The sequence below is a fragment of the Bacillus rossius genome, chromosome 6 (assembly GCF_032445375.1).
Source record: "Bacillus rossius redtenbacheri isolate Brsri chromosome 6, Brsri_v3, whole genome shotgun sequence".
In the NCBI taxonomy this organism is placed as follows: Eukaryota; Metazoa; Arthropoda; class Insecta; order Phasmatodea; family Bacillidae; genus Bacillus; species Bacillus rossius.
In genome coordinates this window covers 44,947,083-44,971,471 of record NC_086334.1, presented here as the reverse complement: position 1 = coordinate 44,971,471, position 24,389 = coordinate 44,947,083, and the positions used below count along the sequence as shown (strand labels likewise).

General features: G+C 39.2%; 1 protein-coding gene and 1 long non-coding RNA gene across 2 annotated transcripts in view; one reads left to right on the top strand and one right to left on the bottom strand.

Annotated features, from left to right (window-relative positions):
- Positions 1-253: 253 nt before the first annotated feature.
- The window catches only part of LOC134533434 (sclerostin domain-containing protein 1-like), a 166,462-nt gene continuing 142,326 nt past the window's right edge, over positions 254-24,389 (top strand). Inside the window, exon 1 of the mRNA XM_063370957.1 lies at positions 254-316. The gene's annotated coding sequence lies outside the window, so the exon portion shown is untranslated. The remainder of the gene's footprint in view (positions 317-24,389) is intronic.
- Positions 4,495-13,008, bottom strand: LOC134533121 (uncharacterized). Its single transcript, XR_010075250.1, has 2 exons — positions 11,026-13,008; positions 4,495-8,786 (listed from the first exon to the last, which is right to left on the bottom strand). It is a non-coding gene; the product is annotated as an uncharacterized LOC134533121 (long non-coding RNA).

The window sequence follows — 24,389 nt, the reverse complement described above, 5'->3', positions numbered from 1 at the left end:
GACATTTGACCGAGTGAGTGTACGTAGAACTATGGAGTTCATCCTAGAGGTCATTGAACCCGCGAATTTTTCCGGTCCCTATACGTATTGAGAACATGAACAAACATGGCTACCGCCGCAGCTCCTACTGGTCGCACGGGAGAGCTCAGGAGCTTGGGGCGCGCAGAAGGGGGAAGGGGCGGAGGACACCCGAGGACGCTCCGTCGCCGGCGATGACGCGCGGTTGACGCACGACGGCCGCTAGATAAGGCAGGGCGCGGGGCGGGGCGGCGCTCTGCAGTCGGCAGCAGACGGCGCCTCGGGACTGCGAGCTGAGGTAGGCAGGCGGCAGCATTGGGGGGAAGCGGGTGGCCATTCATTTTTTTGAGGGTTATGTAGCTACTGTAAATACCTTCCAGTTCAATGTCAGCTCTGAAATTCACAAACGTTATTTTTTTTTTTTAAATAAAACATTTTTAGGTGCCTTAATTTTTACGATACGCGTGCACCATGCAAAGAAGAAGGTGGAAAAAAAGGCTACACGCACATAAAAATTATGCATGAGCTTTTAAAGCATATTACTTTAGTGATTTATATTGAATACTGGTCCATTTATTTATAAACATTTACTTATTGTGAATATTAGTGATAACAAGATGTGTCTATAAACTTTCTCAAGAGTTTTAAAGTGCATATATATATATATATATAAATAAGTTTATGATCCAATATTTATATATTTGCATTATAAATTATTGCATAATTATTAAATAAATAGTTCAAATTAATAAATTAGAATAAACATTCAGATTATTTACTGATTTTCATTATTTATTAAAATATATCTTGATTATTTTACTTAATTAAAATTTTTTATTTATAATTGTGTTTAAATTAATATTGAATATATATTTCTTTTTTAATTTTATTGATTTTATACGTTACGAGAACCGTCTTTATAATATCACTGCAGTACTTTTATTGTTTTATTTCTGTTAAAGCATGCAATATTAAAGTTTTTTTTTTTTTTTAAATCACGTCAAGTAAGTATAACTTTTAACGCGCGTGCATAAGTACCCGCGCCCATTTTTTACACGCTTTATATTTTCTGCACCTGTATGTTTGTATGTTTGTAACCGACTCCTTTGGGTGCGATTTTGACCCACTTTAAAAGGCCAGATTTCATTCAAGCTTTGTAGATTTATCGAGGACCGATGACAATACACTAATTTGATAAGATTATTTATATTTCCATAAATGCTTAGTTATGTTGGTTTATGGAAGGGGGAAGGGCTGATCGCCCACGTCGAATCGCCGCTTCCACAGCAGTACAGGACCGCCACTACACCGGCTTGCGTCGGTAGCACTCCTCTTCGGGACTTCAAGCTAGGCCCAGGGACTTGAAGGAGGAGTGTCAAGGGGGGAGGGGAAGGAGGTCAAAATCCTAGGGACCCGGTCCTGGTTGTGCTTCAATTTCTTTTTTTTATTCTTGGGTTTACCCTGGAAGGACGAAAGTTACAATTCTATTGCTAAATAGAAGTTATATGATACGCGCATATCACGATTACATTTACGGCCACAGAAACATTTACAGTTTTTAGACTTTTTTTTTAAACTGTAGTATTTGAAATTTTTTTCCATTAAATAATAGGGTTGGGGGTCGAGAAAATGATTTGCCTCCGAGGTCATATATTTTCTTGGCGGCCCTGCAAGGTCCTATGATATTTTTTATTAAAAATTAAGACTCCCTGCACGTCGCCTTGCGCCAAAGAAGGAGGGGTTTCTCAGAAAGAAATAAGCCAATAGAAAAGCACATATGTCTACAGAAAAAAACAGGAATCTGAATTTTATCCTAACACCTGATGAATCCACGGAATTTCCGGATCTCTACTAGTAACACATAGGTAGAGACAGGAAAAATTCGCGGAATCATTTCGCGATAGGCTAGAATTCAAGTAGTTATACCTCAGTGCTGCCTCTGCCATTGGCTCACAACTCACCTGGATGACTCTGGGCCAATGAGAAAAACTCAACTAAAAGAGCATCAAATCACAGACTGCTACGTTGGGACGTCTCACAAGACAGCAGCCAATGAGTGGGTGACATTTGAATGAGTGTACGTTGAACTATGGAGTTCATGCTAGAGGTCATTGAACCCGCGAATTTTTCAGGTCCCTACACATAGGGCATGTCCTTTTCTAGACCAGCCGTCTGTGTTCTGTGGTTGGCTGGTTTCAGGTACATACATGTCTACTGTCGGCACACAAATGATAGCGGAATCCACACATAACTTTGAAACACAACATGGAACAGTCATAACTTAGAATTCTCAAAAATAATCCGCATAACTTAGAACTGTCATAACTTAGAACGATCATAACTTAGAAACACATAACGCAGAACACAAAACTTAGAAACTTCTTAACTTATATAATCATAATTTATAACTACCATAACTTTGAAACACACAACTTAGAACTGTCATAGCTTATAAATAGAGACCGGAAAAAATCGCGGATTCCTTTCGAGACAGGATGGAATCCAAACTCGTTTAGCTTAATGCTGCGTCAGTGATTGGACCGCAATTTACCTGAAGAACTCTGAGCCAATGGCAAACACTCAACAAAAGAAGTATTGAATCATAAGAATCGCAGTAAACAGGTGTCCCGAGTCGGTAGCCAATGACAAGGTGATAGTTGCCCGAGTACTTAGAGAATCGTGGCGTCTATCCAAGTGGTCATTGAAACCGCGAATTTTTCCAGTCCCTACTTATAAACACGTAACTTAGAAACGCACAACGCCGAACTACACTTCTTAAAATCGTCATAACCTAGATACACAAAACTTAGGACAGTTAGGATTCAGAAAAGTCTCTCTTATGTGTTTCTAAGTGACGTGTATCTAAGTTGGGTGTTTATAAGTTTTGTGCGAACTCAAACGCGTCCTGAACGGCCCGGCCAAATAGGGCGATGGCTTCTCTTGCAGACCGCCGCCAATTGCAAGGAACAAAATAGCTAGCAAGGGAATGCAATTAGCTGCAGTATTATGAGCGGTCAGATTTATTTTGCGATAAATACATGCCCCTAGTAATGCAGGAAAATTTATTTTGTATATGTTGTAACACAGCTGCGAGAGCCTTGGCGTGAGGCCCTTCTGAGACCAGTGGCGGATCCAGAGGTTCACCTCGGTGGGGGAACTCTAGGATTTCAGAATACCCAGAGAAAAAAGTCTTAAAAGTGCTAAATTTGTATTTAATCTACTCACTCTAAACATAACATCCAACCACCAGATTTTATGATTCTACAAGAAATTCATTAATTATATTAAAATATTTTATTTGTTTCAGAAACAATCATTTTTGTCGGCAATATTAATGTAGCAGACAACTGGTTTTTCGGGGGGGGGGGGCACTGGCCCCTGGTGACCCCCCTTGGATCTGCCACTGTCTGAGACCGATACGAGCTGGCCCTTCCCAGCCATCCAGCCCGTGTGTGATGCAGAGTGTGTTTAGCGCCCGAGTGGTTTCTTATCGAGGGGTCTTCCAACCATTTTTCCTATGTTTAAAATGATGATTTTGGAAGAGGTATCGTAGAACCATGCATATTTCGCGAAAAAGATGCCGAGACTCCCTGAAAGTAAAAAATACTATAGCATCGTCTGTGTCTCGTGATTGGGTGAGTTTTTTTCAGGTACATGAAGATTGTTAAAACACCAATCACAGTAATTCATTGCGGAAGTAAATGCGTCCTGAGTGGCTCAACCAAATAAGGCAACTACTGTACTTCACTCGCAGACGGCCGCCAATCACAAGGAAGAAACCGCTGGTGTGCGTATACCTTGTTGCAGTCTAATAGGCATTCATATTTATTCGCGAAAAATGCTTGACCCTAGGTATCGTATCACGAGTTACCCAGTTGAGTCGCCTCACAGGTCAGCAGCCAAATGAACAGGCGACGTTTGCCCGAGAATGCAGCGTATCGTATGGAGTCTATCCTGGTGGTCATCTAACCCACCAAATTATTCGCTGATTTTTTTTTTTTTTACTTTTAGGATATAACACACAGTCCTCTGTGTACTCGGGCAAGTAACGCCAGTTCGTTGGTTGCTAACGCGTGAGCTGTCTGTTTGTGGATACTTCTTTGGTCGAGGGTTTCTCATTGGCCCAAGTACACAGTGAGCCAGTAGCAAAAGCAGCTCAAATGTATATTTGTTTGAATTTTAGCCTATATAGAAATGAATCCGCGGTTTTTTTTCCCGTCTCCAGTCATTGAACATGCAGAGAACAGAAATGTAATCCGCGCACAATCTTCTCAGGCCGTGTCCGAATTCAAGCACGTGTCCTCGCGGTCTTGCGTGCGTCATTTGTCCTTGCGGCGCGGGCGCTTGACGAACCCGGGCAGGTTCTCAAGTTCGGCCTCTTCAAGCGGTTTTGGCCGGCCCAAGTTCGTCCACTTTAAATTTTCTCAACAAATTAATTTCATGGCCATGTAATTTCCGCGAAAAAAAATTTCCAGGCCAGCTGTGTGTTGAATCTTTGTGGCATTGTCTGTGTTTCCGTGGTTGGTTGGGTTTACCTCAGGTGTAGCTCACCAATCACCAGAGACTGGAAAAATTCGCGGGTTCAATGACCTCCAGGATAGACTCCAATATCCTCTACGCACTCGGGCAAATGCCAACTGTTCATTGGCTGCTGACTTGTGAGTCGTCTCGACTGGGTGGCATGTGATTAGACACTTCTATGAGTGGAGGGTCTCTAATTGGCCCGCTGTCCTCCAGATTAACAGTGGACCAATGGCAGAAGCAGCACTAAGGTATAATTATTTGAGTTTTTGCATAACACGAAATGAAATCGCGAATTTTTCAGGTCTCTACCAATCACAGCCGTCCAGTAAGGAAGCAAACGCGTCCTGAACGGCCCGTCGAAACGGGCCAATGGCTTCTCTTGCTGACGGCCGCCAACCACAAAGAAACAATCGCTAGCGCAAGCACACCATATCCAACAAGCGATCAGATTTTTTTTCTTGTGAAAAATACGTGGCGCTACACACGCGCTTATAAATATTCTTCACTACACGTTGTATCTGTCCGCCCGAGGAGGCCAAGGGGACTGGGTTCGATTCCCGGTTGGGGAGGGGATCTCTGAAACTACTCCTCTGGGTCCAGGACCGGGTGTTTGCGATGTCCCTGTCACCTCCATCCCGCGGAAGGCAGTGGGGAACCATCGAGGAATCACTGTCACCGCCGCGCCGTGGCGATCCTGTGCTCAAAGACACCCGGTGACGGGAAAAACGACTAATAACCATAACCTTTTGAATTTACGCTATTCACTACATGATGATTAGAGACAGGAAAAATTCGCGGGTTCATTTCGCGATAGGCTAGAATCCAAGTGCGTGTAACTTATTGCCGCTTCAGTGATTGGAACACAGTTTGCCTGAAAGACTGTGAGCCAAATGAATGACCCTCAACGTAAGAAGTATCGAATCATAAGCATCCAAGTTAGCATGTGTCACGAGTCAGTAGCCAATGAGCTGGTGTAATATTGTCACGTGCACCTAGCCGGTGCCACCGCCATTTCTGTCACGATCCACCTTCAGAGGGGGGAGAGAATCGTAGCTCTTTACATAGAAACAACTCGCTTGGCATCAACTAGTCTTAACTTCATAAAATACTTTACTGTACCTAGGATCATAGGTTCGTCATCCCGTACAGGATGTCTGGTGAGAGCTGAACTAAGGAGATTTTGCAAAATAACATAATACTAAATTAAAATTATTTTATTCTTAAAGTCAAATAATCAACATCATTCTTGACGAACATTTACACATCGGGATTAAAATTTAAAACAATACTCTTCTTTACTTCCTTAACGATTGAACGACCTTACAAGAGAGAGAATGAGAGAACTTCACTAAACACTTCCCTAGTCCTTCCGAATACCTCAAATCATAATTAATACTTAAAATTAAAACAAAGATAAGTCCATACTCACATTTTCCGAAAAGCCTTTCTTGATCGATTACTTAAAACTAACGTAGGGGCCTCTCCTGCCCTTAAAATCCGAACGAACATTACATTTTAAAAATTATAACTAAACGACTAGTGACAAGGGCCATAGCCTCCGCCCGAAAGCTTGAAGATGACTACATTATGACCTAACTTAAATTAAACGACTCGTGGCCTCTGGCGTCGGCCATAGCTTCCGCCCGAAAGCTTGAATTCCTACATCACGAACGAACTAACAACTCGTGACCACAGGTGAGACGCATAGCCTCCGCCTGAGTGAGCCCCGAGTCACCACTCACTTGCGCTTAAATTCGCGCGCCCTGCCGCGCCTACCATAACAAAAGCTCGTTATTGAAGTCAAATTTACTAAACAACTAACTAGAACATCTGGGAAGACTCCCCCCCCTCTACCACAATGTGCAGGCCACACCGCGCGGCTTGTTACGACAGCGCGCCCCAGTAACTGCGGCCCGTGGCTGCGCCAGCGCGCGGCCAAACAAACAAACAAAATTCTGCAAGCCCGCAGCGCGCCGCGCCGGCCCCGTGCCCCAATTACATGGTCACGCCACTTGCGCTGACGAGTGAACAGAGCAGCCAGCCCAGAGTCCCGTCAGTAAAGTCCCTAAATTTGATTTCAACAACCCTGCAAAATTTCAACCCGCGACATAACCCTCCCCTCACAGAGCTCGAGCCCCATCGAGCTACCTCAAAATTACAAATTGTCTTTTTCCATTAAACCATAACTATAAATTCCTCATTTCACAAAAATAATAATTTTCTTAGTTCCTTGCTGTCTGAACATACATCTAGATTCTGCATAAGATTTATTTTAAAACAACAAGTATTCATAAAATTAAATGTAAAACTTTTATCTGGTTTGTTCTCACAGGAACCTTCAGAGGCTCGAGTTCTCAATTCTAAAAAAATTGTTCTGTTAGTGAAGCTCTCTTTACAAATTAAATTACTGTTCTTAGTTTCTCAGTATTCGTTAAACAATGTGCAAATTCTTGATAATTATTATTATTTTTTTTTTTTTCGGTTTCCGTTTATTACCATACTTCTTTCGTTCTTCAAAAAAAATTAAGTGTCCTTACAGTGTTTCAATTAATTAAACTCTTATCTCGTGAAGGTTGGTGCAACTCCTCGAAGTCAGTGTTGTCGAGAAGAGTAGCTCCCTGGGCTGGCCATCAGCAAACACCACTCAACTCCAACAGCTACTGGACTGGCTTCCAGGGCAGCTCACAACTTCTCCCCACATCTGCTTCGGAGTTGTGCCATCCTCATCACGAACAGATTACAATTCTGAAACATCATCAACAGGCATTACCATCACGCCTGACAAATACAAAACTAACTACTAAACTGCAATCGATGGGCAAGGATGCAAACACACAAAAAAATAAAATTAATTAATTCAACTGCTAACATAAAGTATCCCACCCTTAGCATAATCTAATCAGGCAAATAATTTGATAGGAAAAACTTAAGGAAGGGAAACATGACCTCCAATAATTTTCCCTAACTCTTGAGTCTTGATCTTCTCTATACAGCAAATAGTCCCCACGAAGTAACTGGGTTGAAGGTCAGTTCACATGACCCACCCATAACCTCTTCTACTCTTCTTTTCTTCTGGGGGCAACCACAATGCCCACCAATCTCTCTCCATGGTGCCGAACCAGCTATCCCATGAGAGTAAACAACGTAGTCAATAGAAGCGCAGAGGGGAAACACCAATCTCTGGCTTGTCGAGTCATAAAACTGCTTTATCTTCTTCTTCTTCTTCTTCTGAGTAAAACATCTGATTAATCTTGCTACTATTCTTCCCAACAATAAAAAAAAAGTTCATCAGGTATCTTCATAAAAAAACATTCTAACTAATAATAAGTCTTCTTTTTCTTCTTTTTTTTTTCTGTTAGATGTAATAGAAGGCCATGTTAGGGAGGTTATAGGGAAAAAGAGTGGCCAATTCCCACCCCATCACCCACCTAGATCATGACTAATTAACTTTTAAACTTTCTATTTCAAACAAATAAAAAAAAACATTTTTTTATTCAAACTTTTAAACTATAATTACTTTTACTTCATAACCTCAAAAGCTAATCAATAATTCTAAATGAAATTGTGATTTACTGCATCCTTGTTCCATCCGATCTGTTTGTTTATAACCTTTCTTGTAAAGTATAAAATTTTCAAACATTACTAATTCAAAAAAAAATTAAATTCTGGTGTCCTTTGAGTTACAATTAACTTTACTATTTCTTAGCTTGAAATAATTTAAGTTTTCAGAACTATTTCATTGTCTAATTCACAACACTTAAAAATCAACTCAAAACAACAAATCATCAAAATCAACAAGATCATCTGACCTACCTATCAGTACTGTGAACTTGAACTGTTCGTACACATTTATAATAAGCTATTGTATTTAAATTCCAACCTAAATAAGGTTTAAAAAAAACTACTAATCCCTCTGTAAATTAAGAAAATTAACTTTAAAAATTAAACTTAAGGTATTAGTTCTTTTTGACAGCTACCACAACTCACTAGTTCCATTACATTACTATAACCTAAAAAGTTCTGTAAATAATGTTTATAACAAAAAAAAACTCCAGTTACTGTCTTCCATAATAAAAATAAAACTTTACATGACCTTATTAATCTCCACTTGTAAGTCCATGGCTGCCAGCTTTCTCTTCTCTTGAATCTTCAGTCTTGGCTCTTGTTTCAGTGATCTTGTATCTTGTCTCTCGAACTCTTGTCATCTTGTAAACTGGACTGCTGCTCAGCTCATCTTAAGGAATCTGTAACAGTTTCAAAAATACATGTTAATTTAAATTACATAATTCCTGTTCTTTGGTCCTAAAAAAAAAATTGTATTATTAGTACACATTACCCTGAAACAACATTATTATTCATTGTTTATTACTTAAAAAAAATGCTTTACCATAAAATCCTATTTTGTTCTTTTCATTAGGCCTATTTATTTTCCTTCTTCTTAATTAAATTCTGCTTCAAATGTTAATCCTAACTTAAGACCTACCATCTATTTATTATTCATTACCTACATTATTTATGTTACCCTAAAATTCCCATAAGTTTCTAATACTTCCTATCAAAGACATTCTCTCTAAAAAAAAATTTACTTGTGACTCTTAACTTAACAAACTTAAAAAAAACTTTTACACTAGACTTAACTTATTATTCATTCTTAGTTACTAAATTTCTATATGTAAACTTTAGTACTTACAAACAAAAACTGCCTATTTCTCTCTACCTCTTAATCTCTTTCAATTATTACAATAATAATGTTACCTTGCATCTTTAAACTTTCTTCTTTTCAATTAAATTAGACATCTCATAACAATAAAAATTCTGCCTATACTCTTCTTATGGGTGTACAAACCAACAACAAAATTTCAAATTCTCAAGTTTCCTTATATTTAAATTATGCAATACAAATAACCTCTGTGGTGCCTGTACCCTTTTAGGCCTACCACCTTCTCCTCTCACAGCATGACAACTCTTATTCCTCGGGGTCTGTATTCACTGTTCCAAATCAAATATCTCAAATAAATTAAAAACAAATTTATTATTTTAAGAAAACAAAAATTTACATTGAATTTACTATGGAGCCTGGAAATCTTAATGTCTCACAGCAGCTAACATGACTAAATCCCATGGAACCCCAGGTTTACATAACCTGTGCCCAAAAATTTAAGCATACCAGGCTTTCTCTGCACTGGTTTTACAGCATCACACACTATTTAGGGCCCCTGATCTGCCATCAGTCCCAAGGAGTTTTCCCACAACCCCTCTCTACACAAGCGCCTACCGCATTCCTCTCAAATGGCTATCGGTTTTACGGCATTCTTTTGGGATCCGACCATCAAGTTAGGGCTAATCGAACATTAAACCTCCATACTTTCAAACAATAAAAATCAATTAAATTTTCTCTGTAAATTCTAAAAATCAAAAAAAATTATTCCAACATGCCAAAGAAACTTCCAAAAAAAATTCATAATCTTATCTTCAAACCATTAAAATAAAAATAAATAGATTACTCTGTTTTCTCCTTAATAACTGTAAACTGTCACCAAATATCATGTCATAAATTTTAACTATGCTTACTGACTCTTAATCAAAAAATCTCATTTGTCCTAATTAATAAACAACCGATTTCCTTAAAATCTCACTGTATCTCTCACACTCAAACTTCACTGGCTGAATATCTCAATAAATTCAAAAACAATTATCTAAACTCTTAAAGAAACTCCTCCCCAATTATTCAAATTACTTCACCTTATTTTATTTCATTACTTAAAACACCTTACTCAAAAAAAATTAATTAATTATCTAGCTATCTTCCATTATTATTTATTTACCGAACAAAACTTTCTCCTAAATTAATTTAGTAAAATTCAATTTCACATTAGGCAAGTACACTAACTCTCTACAGCAATGTTTCTCATTTCCCTCCTTCCTAACTGAATCCAATCTTACTTAACCTCCAGGGAATTTACCTCACAAAATAACCAAAAATTTCACTGTAGTGCCTATCTGCTATAGGCCCACTACACAGGGGGCTCTAACCCCACCAACAAACTTCATTGAAATGGTACCCTATCCCATACAGGATAGCCACTTCGGTACTACCATGGGGAACTCCTGCCCCAAACTACTCACAACTCTCAGGATTCTCCTGACCCTTAATTCCGTAGTCAGCCCATCTCCTATGGTCTGCGCTACAATTCCCTTTCTTCCCAGGGACACAACGCCTCACCTTAGGGTCCCTCGCCCTAATGAAAACATTAATTTTGTCTCTCTGTTCTTTTGGAGTAAATTCCCTCTACACACAAAATCTAGCCTTCCCAGTTTTCTTAATGCTTATCGATTTTATAGTGTACCTCCTTAATAATGTTTACAAATCCCAAAAAAATATTTTTAAAACCGAGGTAGAATTTAACTAACAAAAACATAAACAACTTACAACGAAACACTTCTAGCCTATACATCATACACTTCTTAAAATAAATTACTTACATACTGAAAGTTCCTCTTCTTCTAAAACACACTTAAATTTAAATTTATTTAACCAATAGTCTATTTTCTTATCGCTAAGTTACCGTACAGCTGATCAAAACAAGGTCACGGCCGTCCACGTCTCCGTATGAGCCCGTGACGTCACCGAATTCCATCAGGTGCGCCAACCCTCGCTTGCGGTTCCTCCGTTCTCCGCTAGGTCTCAGCACCTCCCCGTCACGTGTTCACTCTGCCACGTCCACTGACGTGTCGTTCTGAAACAACTCTCAACATTTTTCTAATTAAAACAAAACATCACTATAAATTCTATAACTCTCTTTTACATAAACTCTCGTTTTCTCTTTAATTCCTTTCTAACGTTTATCCTTCCCTCGACTGATTTAATTCGTACGTCTCGTCTCCTACGCGCACGAAAACAAAACAAACTTCTCTTGAAAATAATTCCTATTTACGACAAAAAACTTTATTTTAAATTATAATTCTCTTAACCTACAATCTTAAAATGAACTTCAATTAAATTAAACCACTTGCATTATCTCTAATAAGCATTTAACTTATAACGTATTCTCCTCACGTAATAATCCCCGATATAAATCTACAATAAATTCAACGACTTAAAACAACTTATCACTATAAACTTTATCCTTACAAGTATCCTCAAATAAACATCTGTTACGTCAAAAAAAAAATCTCAAAGACTTCCTCCACTATAGACTAAAATTCCGTAATCCTCTCCTCAAGTAAACTCTTAATAACCTGCTATCAGAAGCTGAAACTAATTTAATAATAAACATAAAAATCTACCTCTCTCTCTCTCCAGAAATAGAACCTATCCGGCGAACTCTACCATTTCTTGTAACGTGCACCTAGCCGGTGCCACCGCCATTTCTGTCACGATCCACCTTCAGAGGGGGGAGAGAATCGTAGCTCTTTACATAGAAACAACTCGCTTGGCATCAACTAGTCTTAACTTCATAAAATACTTTACTGTACCTAGGATCATAGGTTCGTCATCCCGTACAGGATGTCTGGTGAGAGCTGAACTAAGGAGATTTTGCAAAATAACATAATACTAAATTAAAATTATTTTATTCTTAAAGTCAAATAATCAACATCATTCTTGACGAACATTTACACATCGGGATTAAAATTTAAAACAATACTCTTCTTTACTTCCTTAACGATTGAACGACCTTACAAGAGAGAGAATGAGAGAACTTCACTAAACACTTCCCTAGTCCTTCCGAATACCTCAAATCATAATTAATACTTAAAATTAAAACAAAGATAAGTCCATACTCACATTTTCCGAAAAGCCTTTCTTGATCGATTACTTAAAACTAACGTAGGGGCCTCTCCTGCCCTTAAAATCCGAACGAACATTACATTTTAAAAATTATAACTAAACGACTAGTGACAAGGGCCATAGCCTCCGCCCGAAAGCTTGAAGATGACTACATTATGACCTAACTTAAATTAAACGACTCGTGGCCTCTGGCGTCGGCCATAGCTTCCGCCCGAAAGCTTGAATTCCTACATCACGAACGAACTAACAACTCGTGACCACAGGTGAGACGCATAGCCTCCGCCTGAGTGAGCCCCGAGTCACCACTCACTTGCGCTTAAATTCGCGCGCCCTGCCGCGCCTACCATAACAAAAGCTCGTTATTGAAGTCAAATTTACTAAACAACTAACTAGAACATCTGGGAAGACTCCCCCCCCTCTACCACAATGTGCAGGCCACACCGCGCGGCTTGTTACGACAGCGCGCCCCAGTAACTGCGGCCCGTGGCTGCGCCAGCGCGCGGCCAAACAAACAAACAAAATTCTGCAAGCCCGCAGCGCGCCGCGCCGGCCCCGTGCCCCAATTACATGGTCACGCCACTTGCGCTGACGAGTGAACAGAGCAGCCAGCCCAGAGTCCCGTCAGTAAAGTCCCTAAATTTGATTTCAACAACCCTGCAAAATTTCAACCCGCGACAATATTCCCGCGTACATAGAGGATCGTGGAGTCCATCCTAGAGGTCATTCAAACCGCGAATTTTTCCAGTCTCTAATGATGATATTCTGTAATTTAAAGTCTCGCCTGAAAACATGCTCGCCCTTCCGTATCAAACAAGTTATACTCAATTGCACTCGTCAGGTTTACATTGGGTTGTTGGCCTGATAACCGGGGCGCAAATCTGTATGTAGGATTCTCAAGGAGGACTGGGGGAATGGGGGGGCCGAGGGTTTTAACAGACAAAATGTCATCTCTGGACATGGTGCTTGTATGTTATTTTGATTTATATGCCTAAAATAAACAGAAAACTTTAATACATACAGAAAGTTTTCCATAAAAAAATGTTTTTTGACGTTTACATTTTATCAAAGCAAGTTCCACAGTCACGCTTTTGCAAGCGCAAGCGGGCCCCCTCAGTGAGGGTTTGTTTAATTCCAGTGGGACATGGGGGGTGTGCTACCCCCCCCCCCCCACGACCAAAGGCCATGGCTTGTAGTGTAACGACGTAGGGGCTAGCGTTGATGTAATTGATTTAGGCGCGGAACTCCTAACTCTTGCGCGCAGAATGCACGTGAACTCCCTCGGCCTTATAATTTGGGGGGAGGGGAGGGGGGATGGAGGGAGGGTGTGCAGTTGTAGACGAGGGTTTTTTTTTTCTTCTTTTCTATAAGCCACTTCTCATTTTCTCGGGAGGACTGCCTACTCGCCTAACCCCCCCCCCCCCCTTCACCAACCTTACCTTCCTGGCGCTGCACCAGCCCGGGTCGCCCAAATGAAGGTCGTCGACCTACATCACACCACTTCCTCGCCAGGGAGGGGGGGGGGGGGTTAGCGGGGGGAGGGGATCAGGATGGGTGGTCACCTAGCCCGCCTGCCGCCCGCTGATTGGCCGGTGCTCTTTCTGACGCACCGCGGCGGCCGGAGCTTTATTGAGTGCTAAAAAAATTTTAACGTTTAATTTATTTTAATTCTTGTCGGATGGCATTAGAAACACGCGAATGTTAAACACCGCGATAGACGTTTAGTTTGATTAAATTTATTTACACATTTTTTAAAGTCTTAACCGTTATTTAGTTCTTATTTTTTTAAGCAAAGATTATTTTTATCGAAATGCCGTAAGTTTGGTGTTCGAAAGTGGGTGAATTTTTAAAAGTTACTAAAACTGTAGTGAATAATATTTACCAACATCCAACAGTCTTAAGTTTTTTTTACTTTTTTGATTATGAGAAAGCACAGAAAAATTCAATCAGGATGGCAACGTTACAAAATAAATTGTAATTCACTTTATTAATGAGAACAGTTTCAATTGTGTCAAAATTTGTTCATTAAGTATTATTCGTTTGTCTCTAATTTTACGAACGTAATAAAACGATAAAGATATTTTGTATGCTTGAATACAAAACTGGAATTGTATTATGAAAGCAGAAATGTGATTCAGGTCTTCAAACCTTTTGAACACCGGCGGTGGCCATACATGAGTTACTACTGTAAATGTGTACAGCGGCTTAATGTCCAGCTGAAGTTTCGCGCTGTATTTGCGTGACGCCCGAAACATTGAGTAAGATGTGCTTACATCGTGGAAACAATTTTAGAGGATTTTTTTTTATGGAAGTGACTGTGCACCAACACGATATATGTTTAAGCACCATTTCTGGAGTGTTTTGGATATGGGAATTTGGCGACGGTGACGTAGAAAGTGACTTCAACTACGCCACAGCCTGCCGTCTCCTGAAGAGGCACGATATACGAGAACATTAAGTATCGATAGGGACCGGAAAAATTCGCGGATTATTCAATCGGCGATAAGCTAGAAGTCAAATACATATACCTTTTAGATGATATTGCTATTGGCTTACTGTTCATCTGGACGAATCTCAACCAGTTATAAACCCTCAACCAAAGAAGGATCGAATCACAGACAAACCAGCTGAGACGACTTACAAGTCAGCAGCCAATGAACTGGCGTTATTTGGCCGAGTGTACAGGGGTATGTGCAGTCTATCCTGAAGGCCATCGAAACCGCGAATTTTGCAGGTCTCTAGCTATGAGTAACTGTTAGCTATTTGTATGTGAAGAATGTGGTCAAGGGTACGAGTATAAAAGAAATGTTAGCCAACACGTTCTGAAGAAACATATCGGTAAAGATGATGTATCTTGTAACAGGAAAAAGAATTGTGAATTCAAATGCATAAGTTGCGATGTATAATATAATATTCTTAGAAATCTAAGATAGCATGAACGGAAATATCACATTGCGGAAATTGTTTCCAAAAAAAAATGTTTCAAGTTTTCATTATGTGGATTCAGATCTAATACGAAAAAGTTATTTCTGGATCATCTGGAATCGGAACACATTGCTGGTGTCAATTCCTAAGATCTCGAGTGTTCTTTCGAAGATTTTGTGAAATGGAAGCAAGATGTTGAAAAGGCATATTTTTCAGGTATGTGATAGAGTGTAGTTTGAAACAGTGTGATGACAATTATATTAGGAATTATTTTGTATGCCATAGTTCAGGCTATTGCATGTGTCAAAGTACCGGTCAGAGGCACCTTAAAACTCAGGGCAGTAATAAAACCAATGGCACATGTCCTGCAAGCATACGAGTAATCGAATCTGAAGGTGGAATGTGTAAAACTAGTTACATTTAAACACATGTAGGCCATCAAAATGATATAGGCCAGTTCATTCTCTTTGTTTCGGAAAGATGTCATTTAGAAACAGACCTTGCCAATAAGATTCCATTCCAAGCCATTCTAGACAAGATGCGCGATTCAGTTTTTGATTCAAAGCTAGAAAGAATTCACATCCTAACCAGAAAAAGACTTATATAATTTCGAGCAATGGTACAATCTACATATGAGCCGCTTCTGTGAGAGACAGAGACGATGGGACTAGCGTGGAAGCGTGGATTAACGAGGTAAGGTCAAGTGATATGCCGTGTGTTTTGTTTGACAGGCCTCAAAATACATTCAACCGAACTGCACCCAGAGTTTAAAAATTATGACTTTGTCTTAATTATTATGAATAAATCTCAGTGTAACTTATTGAAAAAATATGGCAGTGACTGTATTTGTATCGCTGGTACCCATGTTCTAAACAATTACGGGTTCGAACTGATTACATTACTCGCTTTAGATGACGTGAGGCAGGGTTTTCCTTGCGCATTTCTAACATCGAATAGAACAGATAAACACTTACTATCAATTTTTTTTTAGTATATAAAAATAGGTGCTGGAATAATATGCCCCAAAATTTTTATGTCTGATATGGCTGACTCATTCTTCAAGTCATGGGTTTTAACCTTGTAGCCACCGACTATGAGACTTTACTGTTCATGGCACATGGAAAGAGCATGGCGGAAAAATCTGTCAAAATTTAATGGTAGAAAAAAACAGGCCGAAGTCTACAAACTCTTGATAGCATTGTTGCAAGAACGGGACTCTGCTGCATTTGAAATGGTGCTCCATGCGGTAATAAACCGACTGAATATATATTCATACACAGCTGTGTTTGGAGCATATTTCAGTGAGAACTACGTAAAAAAATTCAGTTATGGGCATATTGTTTAAGGCTTTATAGTGGCATCAATGCAAACATGCATATATAACGTATGCATAGAACCTTAAATTATATCTATTTTGAAGGAAAGACTGGAAGACGTTTGGATAAAGCTGTTTTTGTTATTATGAACTTTCTTAGGCACAAGCTGTTTGGCGGGCTAATTGTTCTAACTGAAGGTTAAGTGACCAGTACAATTGTGAATATAAGAAGTAGGCATAGATCAAGTCTAGTTCTTAACATGGACTTGGTTTTCGAAGAAGACAATGGCTGGAAATTTTCATCCACATCTGATGTAAAATAATTGTTGTATCACATCAAAGAAAACAGACTGTAATACTCCTGCAAACTAGTATGTACCGAATGTGCCAAATGTATCCATTAATATACTTGGGCATGTGTGGATTCCACTATTAAATGGAACACGTGCAAGCATATCCATCTGATATGTCAACAGAAAACAACCCATGAAACAACTGCCTCCGAAAATGTTCAAGCCCGTGCTTCCACTAGCGATGGCAATTTATGTATTCATTTAGAAATTGAAATCGAATTTACTGAAAAGGAAGATATTGTTGCTCAACTCAGCAAAAAATTTCTAGTATGTACTTTTTTTTAATATAAGTGGTGAACAAGACAAACTTGAAGAAGATGTTCATGAAATAATTAAAGGCATTTCCACTCAAAGTGAGGTTGAGGTAATTAGGCGGTACACTGCAGCCATGAAAACAACTTTAGCTGCAGTTCGTTCGCAGAATGGATATCTTTCAAATAGTCAGCAGGCCGTTCCGTGGAGAGAACTCAAACGAAATATGGTGCCACAAAGAAGACTGTTTTCTACAAAACGAATAAAAGTGATCCATCGCGGTGGAATCTCGAAACCAAATGAAACAAGAGATTCAAGACATCGCAATATCATTACTACTGCCCTGCAACTAACATTTATATTTAATTTGAAGTGTCAAACCCAACTAATCTCACTCAAGTAACTGTAGTATTTTCAGTGGTATGTTAGTAGTTATCATATCATTTATTCATTTGTTAAATATTTACAGTGAATTCATCTTAATTCAATATTATACTTTTTATTTGACGGACGAAACATCTGAAATTGTAACTATCCATTTCTATAGGATAACCAGGGGCGCAACAACAGGGGGGGCAAGGGTATTTTGCCCCCCCCCCCTCTGAAACCTTGAAGTGGGGGCAAACGGGGGCAAAGAAAGTGCTGTGTAATCAATTTGTAGATAGTAAAACTGCTTAAATATCACCATTTTCCACCTTGAAATACAAATTTTCCCGGGGGAGGTCCCCCGGACCCCCCGCTTCAATTGGGGGGATCGATGATTCTTTATAAAAAGGTATATTGCCCCCCCCTTTGGAAATTTAGTTGTTGCGCCCCTGAGAATAACCAATAAGTTTTAAGTTGGTGCACATTTCCTGGTTTCATATTTCAGCTTAGTTAATTAATATATATTTTTTTATGATTGAAGCCACCTTTTTAGTGGATGAAATTTGCATGCATATCCTATATAATATATATGTGTACCTAATACTTAAAACTTTTATATTTATAGTTCTTTTATTTGATAATTATTTTTGATTTATTTTGTGCTGAGAAGTGACAAAATTGGCTTAAAGTTTTTGTTAAAATTTTGTTTTTTGTTAGTTTGTAAATAACATTTAATATGTAAGTTGTTCAAAATATTGTTTCAACTTTAAAATTTCTTTTAAAGTGATATTCTAAAAATTATTAAATCTTTTTTAAAACAATTTAGCAAAAAAAAATATGTTTTTATAATTGAAAAGACTACGGTATGGGGTCAGATCCTGCATGCACGCCATTACGCTCGCTCACGGTCCGAGCGAGCCGCTGGCCCCGGAACAAGCATGAGCAGCGCGTCTTTTGCAGCCGGTTGCAGCGAGTACGTAACATTCCTGCCGGCATAGGCGTGCGCACGGTAGGTGCCACAGGTGCCTTGGCACCACCATTAGGGTTACGTTATTTCGTTTTTTACAAGCAGAAATAATACATACTTACAAAAATCCGTATTATTTCCAAAAAAAATATGTTTTCCAATCGCGTCGAGTTACAGATACGTGCTCATAACACTATCAGTATATCAATTATTAATCGAACCAACTATACACACGGAAACAAGCCAGTTGCAATTACTTGTGTTGTACACGCGGGCCGCAGCTACGAAACTTCTGAAATGTAAATACTTCTCCTAGTTCTCCTCGAATTACATAGAATGCGCGCTCGGTGTCCACTGTTCACTCCACTCGGCAGGCGCACGGAATAATAGCCGCCGTCCGCCAGGGTTTATTTCAAAAAAGAGAGAGTTTAGATGGTTAAAAGGATAGGCTTACTCGATGACTTGTATGCAGTCGCCGACAAAACATTTTTGTTGTATTCCAAAAGTTAAAACTTTTGCCCACTCTTATTTGTGTATTTTTATTATTTTAATATTTTACATATTTTAGGTAGGTATGTTACAAAAACTCCCTTCGTTTGTATGATTTTAAAACTTAACATTTGAGAATGTTTTATCTAGCATTTATTTGGCGTCTTCAGAAAACAATTAATTACAGTTTTTCAAAGCCACCAGCATTAATTCCTGCAAACAATTTGTGCAATTTACTTTATGGCTCAACAAAGCTTAAAACTGTAAATAGTTTAGTAGTTTTCCTGGTGATTATAACGTTCAAAGCAATAATTTGTTATAAAAAATGTTAAAATTTTTACATCTGTGGATTTAATGCTTTCAAATCCAAATTTTTCCGGGGGGGGGGGGGAGGGGGGAGGACCCCCGGACCTCCCGCTTCAGGCTCGGGGTCTGTGAATGACAGGGCTGTTGTGTAATCTGGCACCACCAATACTGAAGTCCTGCGCACGCCTATGCCTGCCGGTAGACTCTTGTATTCCCCCCGGTGCGGGGTGCTGTCACAACCTAGAAACACACAACTTAGAAACACAACTTAGAAACACACAATATGTTCTAAGTTGTGTGTTTCTAAGTTATGACGTTCCTAAGTTGTGTGGTTCTGTGTTGCGTGTTTCTAAGTTACGTGTTTCTAAGTTATGGCAGTTCTAAGTTGTGTGTTTCTAAGTTATGAATTTCTAAGTTATGACTTTCTAAGTTATGACGTTTCTATGTTTTGTGGTTCTGCGTTGCATGTTTCTAAGTTATGAAAGTTCTAAGTTGTGAGTTTCTAAGTCGTGATAGTTCTAAGTCATGCCTGTCTAAGTTATGACGTTTCTAAGTTGTGTGGGTCTGTGTTTGGTGTTTATAAGTTATGACCGTTCTAAGTTGTGTGTTTCTAAGTTGCGATAGTTCTAAGTTATGACTTTCTACGTTACGACGTTTCTAAGTTGTGTGGTTCTGCGTTGCGTGTTTCTAAGTTATGTGTTTCTAAGCTATGACAGTTCTAAGTTGTGTGTTTCAAAGTTGTGATAGTTCTAAGTTATGACATTATAAGTTATGACGTTTCTAAGTTGTGTGGATATTGATTGGGGAAACGTTTGGTTGAGTGTTTGTGGCAAATGTTTTCATACTGTCTTATATCCAGCCCCAACAAAGCTTCTCACTTTGAAAGTTAGGTAGCGATGAATAATCATCTTGACCACCAGCGTTCTCTATGTGGTTCTTTGTAAACTACATTTTTGAAGACTTGTTTGTTTCTCGGCGGATGGCATTCTCGCACAGTCCGTGTATTTACCGGTGAAAATATTGTGAAAAATAAATTATAAAAATTACACCCCACAAAAAAGCGCATTTTTTTCTATTCAAAACAAAAAGAAAACCCGTAAAAAAAGGGGGCTAAATTATTTAAAATGATTTGTAACAAAATAATTGTAAAAATTAACTGAAAATTAAATTTTATCATCAAAATTGACGTATTGCGGAAATACCGGCCATTTAAATTAGCTAATAATGTATAAAAATAGTACTAATTTATCAGCAACCCAAATTTACTGGGTATTTTTTATTGCATGGTTTTTATAACTGTCAATAATTATTTTGGCCTTAATCTTTGTCATAGTGAATACCGATTTTTAATTTTTTTTAACTGCGTAATTTAAAGTTTTATGCTAATGTGTTTAATTGGGAAAGCTCTGTTAAATTGGTCATTTGTGAAGTGGAAAATTTAATAAATAGTCCAATGTTCTATGATAAACTTTGTTCGGTAAACTATTACGAGAAATTAAATGCATTTGTGACCACGGTTAGTCACCATGTTACAGCAAATGCATAAAATGTTTATTTTAATCTATAAATGACACTAATGCTATTACGAAGAGGAGAAAATCTTATGACGCAAAAACTAGAGAGATTATAAAGGTAATTTAATACAATTATTTTTATTTCCGTTTAACGTCTTGTCAACAGTGAGGTCATAAACACGGAAAAGTTATATTAAAACTATTTATATTTAGTCTAACAAAAAAATTAGTCCAATGTACATACAGTTAAATCATTTTATTTGTTATAGTTAGTACACAAACATAAAACTGTTTTTACTAAAATAAATTTAAAGTTATCCATGAAAAACCGGAACCAAACAAATGTGTCGAACGGATCTGGCTGGAAAACCATTACCTGATCTTCATCTAGCTATGTGTAGAACTGACAGCACCACCTATACAGTGAGATACAAACTAAACGCGTAAGTTACTATTTCGCCACAAGAGTGCAGCTCTGAATGCAGGGAGAGTACAAAAAATATTTTGTCGCTACAGCCCTTTCAAATTACTTATGCTTTCTCAACCAAAATTATAAGTTGTGTGTTTCGGCGTTGCGTGTTTCTAAGTCACGTGTTTCTAAGATGACAGTTCTAAGTTGGTTGTTTCTAAGGTGTGATAGTTTTAAGTTATGACTTTCTAAGCTATGACGTTTCTAAGTTGTGTGGTTCTGCGTTGCGTATTTCTAAGTAACGTGTTTCTAAGTCATGACGGTTCTAAGTTTTGAGTTTCTAACTTGTGATAGTTCTAAGTTATGACGTTTCTAAGTTGTGTGTTCTGCGTTGCGTGTTTCTAAGTTATGACAGTTCTAAGTTGTGTGTTTCTAAGTTGTGATCGTTAAAAGTTATGATGATCTAAGTTACGACGTTTCTAAGTTGTGTGTTTTTGCGTTGCGTGTTTCTAAGTTGTGTGTTTCTAAGTTGTGATTGTTCTACATTATGACTTTCTACGTTACGGCCTTTCTAAGTTGTGTGGTTCTGCGTTGCGTGTTTCTAAGTTATGTGTTTCTAAGTTATGACAGTTCTAAGTTGTGTGTTTCTAAGTTGTGAGTGTTCATAGTTATGACTTTCTAAATTATGACGTTTCTAAGTTGTGAGTTTCTACGTTGTGTGTTTCTAAGTTATGATCGTTCTAACTTATGACAGTTCTAAGTTACGTGGATTTTTCCGAGGTTTCTAAGTTATGACTGTTCTAAGTGGTGTGTTTCTAAGTTGTGTGTGCCCCCCCCCCCCCCGGGTGCCAAGCAGCCCGTCTGATGAGGTGCTGGCGAAGGAGGGGTAATGAGAAGGAAATGGTGGGGGTGGTGGCGTGAGGAGGGAAGGCAGCAGCAACCCGGTGGGACCACCAGCTGAGACGGCCCGCCGCTCCTTGGGGATATAGACGGGGGCGGGGGGGGGAGGGACCCGTTGGGAAGGAGGGGAAGTCTGCCAGATACGTCACGCCACCCTTCCCCTCTCGCGACGGCCTTCCCCCCCTCCCCCCGGTGAACAGCCCACCTGAGGGGTCGACGGCTGCCTCCCGCCAGACAACAAACACGACCGGCCCGCCGCGTGTGTGCGGGCGCGCGCGCCGTCTGACGCGTCCCGGCCCGCCGAAGGGGGGCGCCCCCGTGGGTGGACACTCTCGAGTCCGTGCAGCCGGTGACCTCAGACTCTCGGTTAGGGCGCGGTTTCATTCGCCACCTTCATCGAGGTTCATTCGTCTCACACATAACCACATTAATGTTTACACAGCACATGTCAAGTCATAATTAGTAGGGACCGGAAAAATTCGCGGATTCAATGACCTATAGGATAGCCTCCATTATCCTCTGCACATCTCAAGTAAACACCGGTGTTCATTGGGTATTAAATTGTGAGGCGTCTCCACTGGGTAGCTTGTGATTCGACGCTTCTTTGGTCGATAGTCTCTCATTGGCCCAGAGAGCTCCAGTTAAACTGCGAGCCAATAGCAGAACCAGCAGAATTGTACACATGTTTGAATTTCAGCCTATCACGAAATGAATCCGCGAATTTGTCCGGTCTCTAATCACGGGTTCAATGACCTACAGGATGGACTCCGATATCCTCTACACACTCGGGCGAATGCCATCTGTACATTGGCTGCTGACTTGTGAGTCGTCTCGGCTGGGTGGCCTGTGATTCGACACTTCTATCAGCGAGGGTCTCTAATTGGCCCTCAGTCCTCCAGATTAACAGTGAACCAATGGCAGAAGCAGCACTAAGGTATAATTATTTGAATTTTAGCATAACACGAAATGAATACGCGAATTTTTCAGGTCTCTAGTCATAATAAAACAAAAAGTATATAACCAAGAAAATAAAAACTATTGCTGGTCAGTACAAAAATTGGAAACAATTCAAACATATAAGATACAAAATATGATCAATGTATAAGTAATTTTAAAACAATGACATTACAACTACGGACAATAAACATACAAAAGAAGAAAAAAGTTTAAAACTCTACCTAAGGCTATTAACTATTGTAAAATATGCTTACAATAATTTTTTAATGTTTTGCTAATTTTCATATTTTTATGGGGAAAAAATATATATATTTCGAAAATGAGTCTATGGACGCTATTTCGCACGCTCTTTGAATGATTCTTCGATTGAGAAGCTTACGCAAATGCTACATTTATTGACGCGAAAAATAAGTAATATCCTCAAATACTGCTAAAATTCGCTGCCGGAGCAGCTAAGTTGAATATTGAATCATTCTATTTGCAGAACGGAATTTTAAACTATGTAATGAAACGGCTCCGATTAAAATTAAAAAAAAAAAAAAAAAACTTGAAAAAAATACTAAATCCCAGCTTTGGACGAGGAATTTGATTAAAATACTGCTTTTCTTCTTAAAATTAATTAAACAGTTATTGCTATAAAGATTCTCTTTGGTTTAACTTTGGTCTGCGCCATCTTCCACGCATGGCAGCACTATGGTTACACATTTCCGTTCCAGTCACGAGATTACTCCTACCAAACGCCGTCTACCGAGAGCTAAGATGTTACACATAAAAAAAAAAATCTAATCGAGAAAACGAACGCGACGACATAAAGTTGTTAACAAGCTAGTCTCTTCTTGCTGAAGAAGTGAGTTTGACCGCAAGCATCGAATAAACAGTGGTTATAACCCTTGTATGCTAAACCTGATGAGCATATTGACTCTCACTGATATAATTTAATTAATTCTATAAACGTTCCCACTGGCGGCGTAGAGTCATAAAACGGTGGAACGTTTTCTTGCGAATAAAAAAAATGGGTGCATGGGGCTACCACGCGCGTTACAAGTGAAAATTTTCTGATAGTGGTATAAGAATATGTGCGACTATGTGAGCAAGTATGCGAGTATGCAAGTGTGCTATAATGCAAACATGCAATCGAGCTCCCGGACTCCTGAGCCCTCTTTCCCTCTCCCCGATAGACTCTCCATTCCTGGTCGTTGCACTTTTCGTTGCCCTCTGAGCGTTACATACTGATGTCTTCGTCTCGACTAACCCCCACTGGTAGAAAATACGTTAAACTTCAGTAAGTTTCACCTAATTATAATATTG